The sequence below is a fragment of the Crocuta crocuta genome, unplaced genomic scaffold, assembly GCF_008692635.1.
Source record: "Crocuta crocuta isolate KB4526 unplaced genomic scaffold, BGI_CrCroc_1.0 scaffold127, whole genome shotgun sequence".
NCBI classification, from domain to species: Eukaryota; Metazoa; Chordata; class Mammalia; order Carnivora; family Hyaenidae; genus Crocuta; species Crocuta crocuta.
Window position 1 is genome coordinate 5375993 of NW_027532008.1, and position 11706 is coordinate 5387698.

Consider the following 11706-nt stretch of genomic DNA (forward strand, 5'->3'; position numbering starts at 1 on the left):
AGGCAGGAACATCAAGGACCTGCTTGGGGAGAATAAGGAATGGCCTTGGAATGGGGTGGGGGTGGGGGGTACCGAATGAACTCGGAACCTATGTTCCCAGCTCAAGCCAACTGGTTCTCAGCCGGACACTTGAGGTGAGGAACCTGGCAAGGAAGGAAAGTGCTGTGAGTCCGAGCAGAGAAGGCCACATCTCAGTTTTTCTAAGGCTCAGGAAGCCAACCCCATAACGACTTGTACTCTGCTGTGCAGATTCCTGGGGATGGGCCCAGAGACCTTGAGGAGTGGTGGTAGAAGACCTTGCTGGGACTTTAGGATGCTGGGGTCAGGCTCGACTGAATCTCTGTCCTGTGCCAAGCACGTGTTCTGCCCCCAGGGAGCTGTCTCGGCGAGCATCACACCTTGGTCCCATGTCACACCCCCTGCTCAGCACAGGGGCACAGGACAGGAAGCCCCCCAGCCAGCTGAGCTGTGGCCCACTCTTCACGCTCCAGGCCACTACCCCCAGACAGCTGCCGTCTGCTCCCCAGGGAAGAAGGACCGTGAGGGTCCTTCCTAAAGGGAGACTGATGGTGCGCTGAGTGTTCCCCCAGGGGCCCACCAGGAGGAGTGCTGTACAAGTCCAGTCTGATGGTGACCCTCCCTGCTTCACCCTCCAGGGAGCGCCTCTGCCCAGCACGGTAGCTGTAGCTCCCACTGGGCCGGCCGCCTCCCCCGTGTGCAGCCCAGTGTGCAGGCCAGCTCCCAGCTCCTGTCCCCAGGCACCTTGTGCAGCCACCCAATGGTGCTACTCTCTGGTTCCAGAGGCGTCCACGGGCTCCCTGCCTGTATTGCAGCTCGTCTGGGGCCCGAGTGCTGTCTCCTCTGCCCCCTGTGCTGGGCAGACCCGCACCTCTCTGAGCACCTCAAGCCGCTGCCTCCCTGAAGCTCTGAGGTCGTCACGGCTGACGTGCCCTTGCCTGCTTGCCCTCCTTGGCTTTTTGTGCTTGCATTTGCTCTCCGTGTTCACTTTGATTTCTATCCTAGTGACTTAAGCACTGAGACCCCTCCAGGCAGAGGCCCTGGGTTGTGTCCTGGCACAGAGCACAGAGCAGGCACCAACGGGCCGGGCCGCCAAGGAGTGAATTGGCCTTGGCCTCGCCCACAGAACCGGCGCAAATTAGCGTCTGCTCGGTTGAATTCAGAGCTCATCGGCATTTTCAGGCCATAAACTGGAAGCGGGAAAACATCGGACCATCTGCCCTGCTCAGTGGAGACCCCTTCCTCTCCCCTGCCTCCCCCCCACTCCCACCGCAAACACCGACAGTGGGCAGGAGGGGCTGCATTTGCTGCAGAAAGGCAATGTCTGGCTTTTGTTCACCTGGCTGAGGTCTGGAGGGACTCCGAGAGCAGATGATCTTTGCTAAATGTTAAGGAAATGGACCCTAAGAGCCCCTCCTTACCCCACCCCTACCCTGGGTTCCCTGCTTGGTGAGGTGTTGTTCTGGACACTCAGAGGACAGGTGCCGCAGCCTTTCTGGCTGTGGGAGCCTCCCTGAGCAGCAGGGAACAGGTTCTGCCAGGAGAAGCCCGTTGGCCAACAATCAGGTGCTACTTTCCTCCTCCCCCGGTGAAACTTGTGCAAGCCCAGATGTATCCATTTTCTACAAATGAAATGACTCCATTTTGACCATTTTGCAGACCTAGGACTTTGCTCCCTTGCTCCCTGGGTGTGTCTGTTTTTCAGTCTATTCCGAAGGAGGCAGGGAAGGTCCTCCACTTGGGACCTTCTGATGATTTATTGGTTTCAGGGGGTCGGGGTGGGGGAGGGTAGCAGGTGGGAAAGAAGAGCTATGCAGAGTTTGGAGTTGGAAAGAAGGATTAGCTGCACGGAGCGGGTGCGGACACAGTGGCTCAGGTACGAGGACCTCCTGCAGCGCCAAAGCGTTACCTTTTGTCTCTGTGGTTCATCCACCCCTTGGAATGAACTCAGTCACGTTCACGGGTAGGAATCAGTCCCCTTCACTGAGGATCTGCTATGGGGTCAGGGGACTATGGTCAGGGGACTGCACCTGCACCAGCAACCCCACCCCTTCAAGGCAGTTAGGGTGCGCCCCAGGTTTTCAGCTCTGGGAGACTGGGGTAGAGAAATGCTGACCAGCTTCCCTAGATAACAGGGCTTTCAAATGCAGATCCGAGACTTCCCACCCAAAGCCTTTCCAGGTCCTCTCCCTGGTGCTTGTGGAAGGTACAGATTTCCAGGATGGGTCCTTGACATGTCTGCCTCGGGAGGGCCAGGGTGGGGCCTAGGACTCTGAATTTTACTCCCTTCCTGTGTGATTCTAACAGGCAGCCTGGACACCCAGCCTCTGGCCCAGGAGGCCAGCGTCGGGCTGTGTCCCGCTCACACGTGTGAGCTCAGAAACCCTCAGAATCATGCAGTTGCCCTAGATCGCCTCCTCGTGGGGGAATCCTAAAACCTTGACTGGCATTTTCCAAAGGTCCCAGCAAGCTTCTCGGGACCCTGAGCAGCCAGCCAGTGATCCCTGAGGTCTGCTCATTTGGGGGGGGGCATCGGAGCTGCTTCTGGACAAGGTGGGCTCGGTCACAAATGTTGTCTTCATTGGAGCAAAGACTTGGAAGTGAAAGCAATGAGTCTACATGAATCCATTTTCCTGTAAACGTCTCCCAGCACTCCGTGCCAAGGCAAGGCAGCCTTTGTCATTGACTGTGACTTTTCTCCCCCCAAACCCCAAATGAGTGTGCAATTGATTGTGTGTGCAAGGTGGGATGGAAACTGCCAGGGGTGGCAGACGAAGCTGGGATGTTTGTGGAGCTGGGGACACAGGGCTGAGCTGTCTGTGCCCTCCAGGTCGGAATGGGAGCTGGTTCCAAAGCAGGGAGAGGGGCTGGGGCCACGGAGATGCTGTGCCAAGGGCTAAGCAGGTGGCCTTGGGAGCAGAGCAGAAGCTTCTCAGCACCATGCATGGGAGTAGAGGCCCTGGGGTCAGACAGTGGTGAATTCAAATCCTTCCCCTCATCCTACCTCGTGTCACCATGGACCAGACACTGAACTCTCCAAGCGTCAGAGTTCACGTGGGTTCAGCGGTCTTTACCGAGTGCCTACTGTATGTGTCAGCAAAGCCAAGTTCATGTGCCTGATGGGCAGCCAAGACCATCATGGAGACATAGAGGATGAAGCAAAGCAAGGGTTTATTCCGGAGGCAGGAGGGCAAGCCTCACCCCCACCCCCTAGTGGAGGACAGTCAGGGGTGCTTAGTGGCAAAGGGAAAAGGTCTGGGAACAAAGGTGAAGTGGTAACCCTTTGGTTACTGGTCTCCATCCCCACGGTCCTTGGATGGGTCCTCATGCTTGTGGGTATTGGGACCGTGACCCCTCTAGTTACTTCCTGCTAAAGGGGGACCGAGACCGGGGCTAGAGAAATGGAAACTTTCAGGTTGAAAGCCAGTGTTCTGCGTTCCCAGGATTTTTGTACTTTGGTCAATAGTTCTTGTACGATGTTTTGTCTAGGCTTTGAGGGGAGGGTTATGGGGACCAAGTGGCATGTTTTCCTTATGGCTTAATTCCCTGGACCAGTTCCCCTGAGTCGTGGTTTCAGGTCTGGCGGAGGCTCACTGGCCTGAGCCAGATCCTTTTCGACCTTCTCCCCACTGACGGGGTGTAGGGACCCTGTGGACCCTTGTCATCAACTATGACGAATCCACAGCTCAATTCCCTGTAGTTTCTGAGGAATGCGGGGGGTCAACAGCACCTCACAGGGTCTGACCTGTCCAGTGAGGCTGAGCTGCTCCTCTGGGCTCCCACTCTTCAGGTCTTTAGTGACATCTTCGTGACAGCTTTTGATGTCACTAAAGGAGGCAGGCACTGTGAAGACATCTGTGCGGCACACCAACCTGCTGGGAGCAAACCCAGGCACTGGATGTACCTGATAGTATCCAGTTCCCTGATGGGAGCCCCGCCAGAAACTCCTAAGTCATGAAAAGCACATAGAAAGTTTTCCACAGAACATGTCACAGGGGCGTAAACCAAGCCCACTCCTAGGGACCACTCTTACCCACAGCAGGCCCTGTGCTGATTGGTCGGAGCCTGGAGCCTGCTTTGCATTCTGTGTCTCCCTCTGTCTCTGCCCCTCCCAGCTCTCACTCTGTCTCTGTCTCTCTCAAAAATAAACAAAAAAAAATTTTTTTTAAAATTTCTTTTAAATGCAGATTGTATATTACCTTCCTTCACTACCTTCCTGGGCTGACATTTTCAGAACGACCAAAGGGAACATTTTGGTCCCGTGGCCTGTGTTGAGTGTGACCAAGAGTTCACAACAGGGTCACAAAGTCCCGTGAACCAGCCTGTGTGGGAAAAGAAGTGGCATGGGCGTGGGCTCCCAAGGTGGCTTAGGGGTCCGGTGAGCAGGGACCCACAAGACAACTTCCACTGCACAAGGCACCCTTGGCTGCACACGCACAGTGGGCTCTGGGTGGAGAGCCCCAGAGACAGTAATGGAGTCCCTCGGCGATTTGCCCCCACTGGTGGGTTTTCAACTGGCTCCTGAATTATGAATTCCTTCCTGCAGTTTGTGTGAGGGACGGTCTCTCATCGAACATGAGCTCAGGGTAGAGAGTGGTCAGTGCCGGGAGAGATCATTAAAAGGGATGTGGCAGACATGTCCATGTGGCTCCCAGTGGCATTAACCACTTCTCCGAGTACCCAGAGACCCGACTTGGAACTGTGCACATGGCCGCCCAGGACTGCAGAGTTCCCAGCATCCTCTGCAGCAGGGCTGCTTTTGTGAGCAGTCTGCCCACCCCTGCCCCCCCCNGGGAAGGGAAGTGAGTTGGACTTCTGGGATGTCTCCCAGCAGAGAGAATCAGGCCCTTCGTGCTACTCTCGCTGTCCTGCTGCTGGGAATGCGAGCCCCATCGTGGCCTATGTGAACCAGGGAAACTCCTCTGGGATGACGGGGCTTCAGGAAGAGGAGCTTCCTGGAGGAGCCCTGCCAGGCCCGCCCTGGACGGTCTGCCTCTGGACCAAGCAGGAGAGAGATGCAAACTCACGCATCTCTCTGAGAGCAGCTGAACCCTGTCGTAACCAGGACCGCCATCTCGGGGCAGACTTTTCTGTGTGGTTCCTTGGGGCCAGGCTGCTCCCAGAAGCACAGCCCTCTGAAATTCTCAGCCCTCCCTTCCATGGGGTGAGCAGCCAAGTTTGGCTCCAGGCCTCCCCTCTCCAGGCGCTTCTCTGGACACGCAGGGGATCCACGATCCTAGCATAAAGAGCCCACCGAGTGTCTTCCAGGGACTACCTCTTCTTCCTTCCTCCCTCCCACACTCTCCCAGAGAGGCGGCTGGGTTTGAAATACGCTGTGCTGACTCTTGCCCTGCTAATAGCTGCAGATTCTAATTCAATAACTCAGGCAACGGGCCGTCTCGTGCACGGTATCACTTGATTATTGCTAGAAAGATGAGTTTGGAGCCGACAGCTTCCCTAAGCAGACAAGCTTAGAAGGGGAATTTGAAAAACCAACCAGAGAGCACACACAGGAGGAAGTAGAGCCCGGGACTGACCTCTCGGTCTGGGGAGACAGATCCTTAGGACTTCCCAGGTGTGTGGTCTGCTCAGTGTCCATTCCTACACGCCCTCTGCTCTTCCGGAACCTGCAATTTTACGGGGGGAGGGGGAGACTTCTAGTAACATGAACTTTGTGGGAGATGTGGTAACAAAGTATACAATCCATTTGTTAGTTGACTCTTGTCTGCACAGCCTGGTGGCGCTGCTTTAAAATAAAGGGTATTTGGGTAAAATCTGAAGTTCAGTAAGGCCTACAGATCAAGAGACGATGCCTTTGAAAACAGTTTGTTAGTCTCGGTTCCCAAGAGGAAGGGGTGCAGCACACTGTGCGGGGGGAGGGGGGGAGCATGAAGAAGCCCCAGGAGGAGGGACAGTGGTGACAGGCGCCTTTATGGTGGTTTCTGCAGGAGGGAACGAGCAAGGCAGGGCAGCAGACTTAGGACTGGCTAGTGTGGATACTATCAGGACTCTGGGGCGGGGGGCTGTCCCAAATGACCTGGTACCTGGCCCTGGGGTGATTCCAGCAGCTAGACAGTGGCCCGGAGGAGAGCCTGACACATAAAGGAGGTGGTGGGGTGTGGGCTCCGGGTTGGTTGGTTTCTCTTTGGCCTTGGGCCCCTAGAAGGAGGATTCTTCCTGGGGGCCGGAGGAGGTGGTGACAAGCCAGAGAGGCCAACTCAAAGTGACTCAGAACAAGTCATGTCAGTCAGAGAGGCACACGCTGGCCTCATCTCAAGCGTCACCTCCTCAGAGGAACCATCCCCGCCTGCCCAACCTCCAGGGACAGTGTCACCCACCCCTAGTGTCCCTCACCATGACCCACCTCATCCCTTCGGGACATTCAGGGCCCCACGCCTTCTCGGCGCCGGGCTACAGCTCCCCCTCCAGAGGAAGCATCCTCACAGTCAGCACTTGGTCCTGTGCAACCTCTTCTCCCTCGACTGCTGCCCCACCCCTGCCCTGGCTGGCCCCCAGGTCCCCTGCCCCACGCTGGCTCCTCTGAGCTTCCTGAGTCCTGCGATTTCCCCTGCTGCACATCCCCCCTTCTAACACGCTGTCCCTCCCCATGGCCTCCCCTCCACAGTGCCTTCACCCCAGGAGCAGGGGGCAGAAGTGTCTGGGGTTTGTTTGGTTTGGTTTGGTTGTTTTTTTGTGTGTTTTGTTTTGTCCCATTCATTGCTGTGTCTATAGCCTCGTTCAGTGCAAGGCACATAGTAGGGGCTCAATAAACAGTGAATCCACTGCCCTTCGAACCACCCAGGGCATTCTTGTCTGTGGTCCGCAACATTCACTCACCTGGGGCACGTTCGCTGAGGCCCTCGCCTGCCGGGCTGGTTCCAAACACCAGGACACAGCGGTGGCTGAGCCGGCAGGGCTCTCCATTCTGATGTCACCAACAGTCTAGTGGGAGAGATGCAGAAAACAAGTAAATATACACAAAGTCAGGTGGTGGTGCATACAGTGGAGAAAAATAAAGTCAGGAAGGATGCTGAAGCCAATTCCTAAAGGTGTTTAGGGAGCAAGCGATGCACTGGGCAGAGTTCCAGGTTGGGAGAAGAGCAAGCGCAAAGGCCCGGAGGCCACAGAGGGCTGTGTGGGTCCTCTAATTATTAGTGTGGAATCTTAGCTTTGCCTCGAGTCTGTATTTTGTTCTTTCACTCATCCTTGGTTTCACCTTTCTAGCTAATTAACCCAAGTCTGGGTTATCAATCTGTTGAACTCAGCCAATTCTCTTCCAGTGGCTTAAAATGGAAATGGGTGCCTTTGGGTCAGGTCCGCACGTGTATACAGAGCGGCTTCCATGGGCCCAGCTGTGTCAGGCATCGGGAAGCCATGAAAGAAACATGATGGTCTCTGCCTTGACAAGCCCATGTCCAGTTCCTCCTGCCTGGGTGACTAGGACTGCCTCCTGTCTTCTCCAAGTCCCCCTTGGCAAGGAAAGCCATCTCCAGCTAGAGCCTGGAGCTGGACGCAGGGCCCTTCTCCACTGCACCCCTCTGACACACCTCACCCCACGATCCCACCACTGTGGGGCCACCCTCCACCATCCTCGTCCCTCTTCAGCCTCGGGCTGTACACAGAGCATCCTCTCTTCACAGACCCCATCTCACAAATACGTTATATTCACAAGTACAAATCTGTTGTATGCTTCCCCCCCACATTTGTTTATCTATCACTTGATGGGCAATTGGGTTGCTTTCACTTTTTGGCTAATTATGAATGAGGCTGCTACGTACAGTTATGCACAAATTCTTTTTCATGGATATATGTTTTCATTTCTCTCACATATATACCTAGAGTGGAATTGCTGGTCCATATGGTAACTCTTTATTTAACTTTTTTTAATTATGAAATTCATCATTTCAACCATTTTTAAGTATACAATTTTCAGTGACTTTTATTACTTCCTCAGTGTTGTGCAACCACTATTTCTAAGATTTTTATTACTCCAAATAGAAACTCCGAAACCTTGAAGCAATAAGTCCCCATCCCTCCCCTCCCCACTCCTCCAGGCCCTGTATTTTTTTTTTTAATGTTTATTTACTTGAGAGGGGAGAGGGGCATGAACAGGGGAGGGCAGAGAGAGGGAGAGAGAGAATTCCAATCAGGCTCCTCGCTGTCAACGCAGAGTCCAATGTGGGGCCTGATGCTACAAACAGTGAGATCATGACCTGAGCCAAAATCAAGTCAGATACTCAACTAACTAAGCCACTCAGGTGCCCCAGTCCCTGGTTATCTCTAATCTTTCAGTCTCTGTGAATTTCCTAGATACTTCGTATAAGTAGAATCATATTTATCTTTTGTTACTGGCTTATTGCACTTGGTATAGTATTCAAGGTTCATTCATAGTACAGCCTGTATCAAAATTTCATTCCTTCTTAAGGTTGAAAAATCTTCCATTGTACATGTATACCACATTTTTTTATCCATTCGCCAGTTGATGGACATTTGGATTGCTTAGACCTTTTGATTATAATGAATAATGCTGCTATGAACATTAACATACAAGTTATTTCTTTGAGTTCCTGCGTTTCATTTATTTTGGATGCGTAACTAGGAGTGGAATTGCTGGATCGTATAGTAATTCTGTGTTTAGATTTTTGAGGAACGGACACACTGTTTTCCACAGTGCTTGCACCATTCTGCATTCCCGTGGGCCATCTAATGACAGTTCCCATTTCTTTGTGTCCTCGTCAACACTTGCTATTATCTTTTTTTGTCTATTTGATTGTAGCCATTCTAGTGGATGTGAAGATCCTTTTATTTTTGAGCCACTTTTTAAAGTTAGAATTTTCTAGGAAATCCATTTCAACCAAGTTTTCAGATTTATTATCCATAAATTTGTAAACTAAACAGTGCAGTGGCTTTAATTCTGTCCTCATTTCATTCATGCTTTTTTTTAATCAATGTGGTCACTTAACGTTGACAATGTTTTTAGTCTCAAAGAGCCAGTTTCCTTTTTTTTTTTAAATTGGATGATCCTCTCTCAGTTGTAACTTTTCCCCTCTTTCATTCAAATTTCTACCTTTTATTTTATTCTTCATTCTACTTACTCGGTGTTTTTTCAGTTTTTTCCCCCCTCTCACATTTGATTTAAAGTAAGATTCCAACTGAGAGTGACCCTGAGCAGACTCAAGTACATTTGCTAGTACTGCTCATTCAGTAAATATTTAGAGCCAGCCATGTACCTAGTACTGTGGACACCACAGTGAATAATCAGTTAAAGTCCCTGCCCTTTAGGCATTCATCTCAGAGCTGGGCTTGTAAATAATTTACATTTGCAGAATTTACCAAGTGCTTTTAGGACATAGGGAATGAGTGAATCAGACCACGTGTGATATAAGTAGCAGGGGTGAGGACAGGAGCTGGCAAGGGCATGCTTTTGCCTAAGAAGTCATTGTATGCTGAGCGTGTGTGCACTTTTTATTAAGGTAAAATGTACACAGCATAAAATTTACTATTTTAGCCCTTTCTGAGTATACAATTCAGTGGTATTAAGTACATTCACATTGTTGTGCAACCATCTCCACTATTCATCTTCAGAATGTTTTCATCTTCTCAAACTGGGACTCTGCACCCATTGTACAATAATGTCTCATATCGTACATATTGTACAGTGTCTCAAATTCTCCCCTCAGGCCCTGGTAGCCACTCTATTCTGGCAACCACCATCTTCCTAGAAGAAAAGTCTGTTTACATTTTTGCCATTTTTGAGATGTTTCTTTGTCACTGAATTTTAGGAGTCTTTGGATATTCTGGATATTAAGCACTTATCAGATATATGATTTTCAAATATTTTCTCCCATTTTGTGGGTTACTATTTCATTCTTGATAGTATTCTTTGATGCACAAAAGTGATGAAGTCCAATTTATCTGCCTTTCCTTTTTCTGCCTATGATTTTGGTGTCATGTTCAAGAAATCATTGCCGGGGCACCTGGGTGGCTCAGTCGGTTAAGTGTCTGACTTCAGCTCAGGTCATGATCTTGCAGTTCGTGGGTTTGGGCCCTACATTGGGTTCTGTGCTGACAGCTCAGAGGCTGGAGACTGTTTCAGATTCTGAGGCTCCCTCGGTCTCTGCCCCACACGTGCTCTGTCTCTCTCTGTCTCAAAAATAAATAAACTATTAAAAAAAAAAAGAAATCATTTCCAACTCAAATGTCATGAAGCTTTTCCTCTATATTTTTTTCAAAGAGATTTCTAGTTTTAGCTCTTACATGTAGGTCTTTGATCCATTTTGAGTTAATTTTTGTATATGGTGTGAGGTAACAGTCCAATTTCATTCTTTCAGATGTGGGTATCCAATTTTCCCAGCATCATTTATTGAAAAGACTGTCCTTTTCCCCATTGAATGATCTTAGCTTCCTTGTTGAAAATTACATGACCATATATGCAAGGGTTTATTTCTTGTTTCTCTATTCTATTCTACCTATCTCTATGTCTTCCTTTATGCTGTTTTTATTAATATAGTAAGTTTTGAAATCAGAAAGTGTCAGTCCTCCAACTTTGTACTTTTTTTTCCCAAGATTGTTTTGGCTATTCAGGGCCTCTTGAGATTCCGCATGAATTTTAGGATGAATGTTTCTATTTCTTAAAAAAAATCATTGGGATTTTAATAGGGATTGCACTGAATCTGTAGACCACTTTGGATAATATTGACATCTTAACAATATTGTCTTCCAGTTCATGTACATGAGATACCTTTCCATTTATTTCTGTCTTCTTTAATTTCAGGAATTGTTTATAGTTTGTTTACAGTTTTCAGTACAATTCCTGAAAGTCAAAAATAAATATGTCATAATAGTTATGAAAACCATAAAATTAAAAAAATTTTAACATGTATTTGTTTTTGAGATACAGTGAATCAGGGGAGGAGCGGAGAGAGAGGGAGACACAGAATCTGAAGCAGGCTCCAGGCTCTGAGCTGTCAGCAGAGTCCAACTTGGGGCTTGAACCCACAAACTATGAGATTATGACCTGAGCTGAAGTCGGATGCTTAACCCACTGAGCCACCCAGGTGTCCCAATCATAAATATTTTAAGATAAATTAAATGCCATGCTAGTTATTTTGAGGTTGGATCTTCTCCTTTAGCTGCAGGTTTGAGAATTCTGGGAGTAGTTTTTGGTGCTGAGGAAATTTTTGGTACTATGGAAGCCTAACAGAATATATAGCAGGTCATGTTCTTTCCCTAGCTAGAATCTGAGCCCCCTGATGGCAGGGACAGAGACTTCTCTGACTCCTGTAGGAATGCCAGTCAGTGCATTTACCAGCTGGATACCACCCACCCAATAGCCACAGTGACTATTCATGAAATGCGAATTTGACCATCTCTCTCTGCTTAAAACCCATCAAATGGATAGCTGTTAATGTGTTCTCCAAAGCCCACGGTATGGTCCCTGTCTATCTCTCCCATCTTTCTAGGGAGTCGCATCCCTGCTCTGCGGTCATTTCGGCCTTCTCATCTTTCTAAAACAGTGTTTTCAAACATTTCTAATTACAGCCTACTGTAAGAAGTTTATTTTACATTGCAACCCAGTTGACATATATAACAACAGACAAAAATTTGCAAAGCAGTACTTAGCTTTACTACTTATTTTCTCCAAATTTTTCTATTAAAAAAAAAAAGCTGGCACCTGCTAGATTAATG